Source organism: Castor canadensis, chromosome 8 (assembly GCF_047511655.1).
Source record: "Castor canadensis chromosome 8, mCasCan1.hap1v2, whole genome shotgun sequence".
In the NCBI taxonomy this organism is placed as follows: domain Eukaryota; kingdom Metazoa; phylum Chordata; class Mammalia; order Rodentia; family Castoridae; genus Castor; species Castor canadensis.
This window is the reverse complement of record NC_133393.1, coordinates 126,816,486-126,821,957: the sequence shown is the minus strand read 5'-3', so window position 1 is coordinate 126,821,957 and position 5,472 is coordinate 126,816,486.

The following is a 5,472-nucleotide window of genomic DNA, read 5'->3' as shown; positions in this document are numbered from 1 at the left end:
ATATGAAGGTAAGAAATGAGATTTGACCAAAAGAATGCAGAGTGGATCTTCAAAATTTGACTCTAAATGTAACAGGAATGCTAGAATAGAATCACATGCTCAGAGCAGTCTTTACATTTAAACATAAAGTAACTCAGGGTGACCTAGATAAGTTGTTCCTGGCTGGAGACCAGGTAGAGATTTCTCCCACGACCATACATAATGAAGGAAACTTCATGTATTGGATGTTTAGCTATGTTGTCATGGTGAAAGGGATTCTGTCATTATAAGAATATAGACTTTAGAGTCACATAAAACTGGGTTCAACTTTATACACTGTCAGTAGTATTTTTAGTTACTTTTTAGCCACTGTGGAAATAAATATAGAAGTTCCTCAAAAGAACTAAAAACAGAACTACCATATTCTCTAGCTATGCCACTCCAGTTTACATACCCAATCATACTAAATTATCATACAACTGAGATTCCTGTACATCCATGTTTATTTCAGCACTACTCATTATATCCAAGTTATGTAATCAGCCTCATTACCCATCAATATATGAATGAACAGAGAAAATGTGGTATGTGTACACAATGCAATTTTATTCAATCACACAGAAGAATGAAATTATGTGATTTTCAGGAACATGGACAGAAGTGGAACTCATCATGTTAAATGAAATAAGCCAGACTCAGAGAGACAAATACTGCATTTTTTCTTTTATGGGTGGATCTAGATTTTTTTCAAAAAGAAAGAGAACATGAAAGTATAAGGGAGACTATTTAGAAAGAGAAAGTGGACCAGTGGGAGGGGGAAGGGAGAAAGACGGGGTAATAGGGGCTGAATATGAATAAAGTATGTTATATACATGGTTCAAATCTTGACACTACCACCTACCAACTGAATGATCTTGGAAAAGGTATTGAGTTGTTTTTATTTTTGTTAACCGGGACATAATAAAAGTTAACTCATTCTATTCCTTTGAGGATAAAAAAGATTTGTGATATTTACAATACTTGGTAAGGTGAGATGTTTCTTGTTAGTTCTCTCTTAATACATTATTGTTTTCACAATAGACCTCTAATCAATCAAAACTGTTTCAAAACTGATGTTGATTTTTAGCAACTCATAAATTATTGAATTGCAAGCATACATTTTCATAGTCATATAAATGCTAACTTATATTTAGTAGTCTTTCCATGTATAATGCATTTATTTAACTTTTGAATACTTTATTTAAAGATTTTAAACATTAAGAACAGTGATATTCAAAGTGTGAGCAATGTTTCTCACCATTCTGCTCAATGAGGTTGAACCTGAGATGGGAGACTGGGTACTGCACTATTTAAACCTAGAAACCAGTACGATTTCTATTTGTCCCACTGTACAAATGTCTCATGGCAATGAGTGTGATTCATATATTTAAATATATTGTTGACAATCATAACCCCTAAACAATAGCCAATTGCTTCATGTGGTGCTATTCTAAGAAAGGAGAAATGCATTCTAACTCTGGAGGAAAAGCTAGCTCCATTGCACAAATTGTGAGACAGTTGCTTCTTAATGGATTGTGAACCATACTTTTGATTCTTTGTGACCACATGCAAGACCTACAAGCATATTTTAAAACCTAGATTTTATAAAAGACAGAAATTCACTTTATATCCTGTTATACCAGTTAGAAAACAGGTGCTGAATTAATAAATGTGGGAAGAAAGAAAGCAGGAAGTAGAGGGAGAAAGCCTTTCTAAAGGCTTGTCAGTTATTTAAAACCAATCATTATATTATCTCTATATTTAGGACATAAGAATCCTTCATTTCTGGTCTTCTCTTCCCAGCTAAGAGGTTAGACTCTCCAGGGATTTCTCACTTCCTATCTGTTCTCTTCTTACCAGCAATTAAGGAAAGTCACTTCATATTCCTTTGTCCAGATTGTTGACCTGCTTTTGGCTTAGAGGAATAGAGATAAAAGCACTCTAGATAAAGGTCAAAAGGTCTGGGGATCTGGCTTTATCGCCCCTAAAAAGTTGTGCAATCTCCGACAACATGCCTAATCTCTCTTGGGCCTTACTCTTTTCTATCTTCACAAAGAGAGCAGGACCAGATGACCTTTATAGTGTTATGTTGAATAGTTTTTCTACTTGTATTCTACTTTTTAAGGTCTTGCCCTGATCATGAAGACAGCAGTACTGTCTCCACCAATAATGTTTGGTTGGATTTTATCTCTGACACAATGGGAAACATCTCTTTCCAAAGATAAGAATTTATAGTTCCATGATGAGGTGAGTTTTAAGGTCATCCTCAACATAAGAAGATTCCATGTGTTTCGGTTTTATATTCACATCTGAATAATGTGTGATCAATGTTAAAAAAACTGTGTATGTCTTATACTTGGTTAAATATTAAACAAATTAGAACCACATTTAATTAGTATATCTTAGCCTGATTTTTTTGAAGGATATGGTGCTAAAGTGATATATTATATTTCCAAAGTGATGGGATTTCAACTGTAAAGACTGGCTAAGGCTAATGGTTAATTATGACAAGCCACTGATAGCCTGCCTGCTTATATCTCCCTTCCCTTCTGCTAACAGAAATCCTGGTAAGTTTGGTTATCATGTCAAGAATTGTCCTACTGGAGAGTAGCTTCCTATTAAAGTTCTGGTTGTAATTACAGTACTGTCATTCCTCTCCTCCAATTTCCACATACCCACAGTGACTTATCGGTGGAGCTTCATGTGATCTGGTTCTGATTAGGGTGATGAAAGGAAGGAAAGGGGCAAAATGCATTGAAGAAATGTTCTCCTTATTAACAAAATACATAATAATCTCAGTTGATATGACTCTTCTATTGATGGTTGCTCCCCTCTTTAAACCTAAGGAGTAGACACAAAACCTCAATGTACGGGCACAATCTTGTGGTGATGATGCAGCAAAGACAAAAGCTAGTTTGACAGGATGGTGCTTATTGATCTCAATGAACTGCCTCAACAGTCTTGGTGACTACTTCTTGACTTCTTTCCACTTAAGGCAGAAGATCTCTATTTGTTTTAGCCACTCTAGTTTTGCCTTGTGTTACTTGTAGCTGAACATAGTCCTAAATGATATAGCAACCAGTATAAGACAGAGATACTTGTGTAACCACAATATAAAGGCTGGAATTCTGAGAATTACCAGATCTTTGAATAGTTATATTTAGACATTTAAAGGTTGAACATCACAAATTCCATACTTAACAGCATTGCACAATTAATTGCTACCAGAAGAAAGCAAGAATATGTGGTCTTGGTACACTAGTATAGAAAGGACAAGTCTTACTTAACCTGCTAAGATAAGAATTTTTAAAGGACTCAAAACATATCATTGATCTTCTGTTATTACATAAAAGCAAATGTTGGATCATTTTAGTGATGCTGATTATATTAATAATGATATTATGTAATACTAACTTTTGTTAACTCTTTTCTTTGATAAGGTCTTTATGATTGTCTCAACTGATCCTCATAAGTCTGTGAAGTAAATGCCATTAAGTGAAGTTAAGGTGGGTTAAGTGGCCTGCCTATTTGCAGAAGTTGTAGACAGTCTCACTCTTGTCTGTACTACTGACCACTATACTAATTTAACAGTTTATTCTTCTATTTCTAACTTTTCTAATTTCAAAACTGTGTCAAACTTACAAGAAAATTCAAGTATATTAAAAGAGGATTTTTTTTTCAAAAGTCATTTGAGAATAAGTTGCCAATATGATTCCCTGATCATACCTAAATACTTCAGTATGTAGATTGGTTTCAGTATTGATTCCTCCCACTCAAAGATATGTGCAAGCCCTAACCCCTGGCATCTATGAATGTGGCATTATTTTGAAAAAGTGCCTTTGTAGGTGTAATTAATAAAGATCTTAAAATGACATTATTCTGGATTCAGGGTGAGACCTAAATCAAATGACTGCTGTCATTATAAAAGAAGGAAGACTTTAGAGAGATTGTTTGGGGTGGGTAAGATTAATGACAAGGAGGGCCAGCCATGTATGACCCAGAACAAAGACTAATGCTTCAGAAAAATTTAAGAAGCAACAAACAAATTCACACACACACACACACACACACACACACCCCTTCAGATAAGGGTCATCTTAGATGCTTATTACCTAGACCCAACACAGAGGCCTGGCTAGTCCCAGCTAAATAAATAAAGTCTAAATAACTAGATGTTCTTCACTAAATCGGTACTTCAGCCTATAACTGCGTGGCGTGGCAGTGAATTTTGCCAATACCCTAAATAAGCAATAAAAGAGATTTTTCCTAGGTCCTTCACAGAAGAACATGGCTCTGCTGACACCTCACTTTCAAGCTTGTGAAAACGGAGTGGATAATCCAGATGAGCCCGTTGGATTTCTGATCTGCAGAACTGTAAGAGAATGCATTTGTACTGCCTAAGCCACTGCATCTGCTGTGGTAGCAATAGGAAGCAGATACTTAACTTTAATGCTTATGTTTTTGGTTTGTTTCATGCTGATTTTTCCCAGACATTATTCAAAGTGAGAAAAATTGATTGCTTGATAGCCACTATTTTGGAGCTAAAATCAAACACAAAATTGTCTTTCTAGTATCTGATGACCCTTTTCAGCTCTGATGATCTAGTCAAATAATTTATCTGAGCTTCTAAAGCCCAAAGGCACTTTCTTAAAATTTTTTTTATCTCATCTTGCAGACCTTCGTGATAAGAAATATGGTAACATGTCAGAGGCTGATCTTTTGATAAGAAAGTTTCTAGCTCTCTCCCTCTAATCAGTATGATTTTAGCTACTTCACTGAGCTGTCCTCATTAAGGTTCAAGCAGAAGCTAACTGTTTCTCAATGTCCCCATTAAGCTCATTTTGTTGGTCTCATCCTCCTTACTGCTGGGTAGACTCTCCAGAAGCTGCCATAGTTTTTAAAAATATTATCAGGTGTGAAAATGTAATTTCATTTTTTTCTAATGTGATCAGATATTGGTGCCTCCTGATTCTGACAGATCGCCAAATGCTTCTCTAAAGGGATGCTTCTGTAGGTCCTTTGGAGATCCTCTTTCTGAGAAGTCCAATTGCTGCTCTTTGGCACTACTAGTATTTCCTCTAACTAGCTTGACATGATTGCACTCAACCCTTTGGCCTCTGGAAATTCATCCTCGTTGGCTGGAGTCAATAGTCAATAGTCAGGTGGAGTCAATATTCAGGTAGTCATTTTTGAGGAAAATCTGTGAAAAGTGCTCATAGCAGGCTATCTACTGTGGGTCATCTCTGTTCTACAGAAAAGACAGACCTGTGTTCCCTTGCTCATGGAAGTTACCTTTCTTCTCCTCAAATTTTCTCTCTTCTTTTAACTTTTAGGTTATTCAAGTGCAAGCCAAGTTCTAGTCCCTGTTTTCCAGCACCTTATGTTGCTCTTTCTTTTGAAGTCCTTAGTGACCTTCTAAGGGATGGGGCTCAAATAACTGATAACGTGGACACT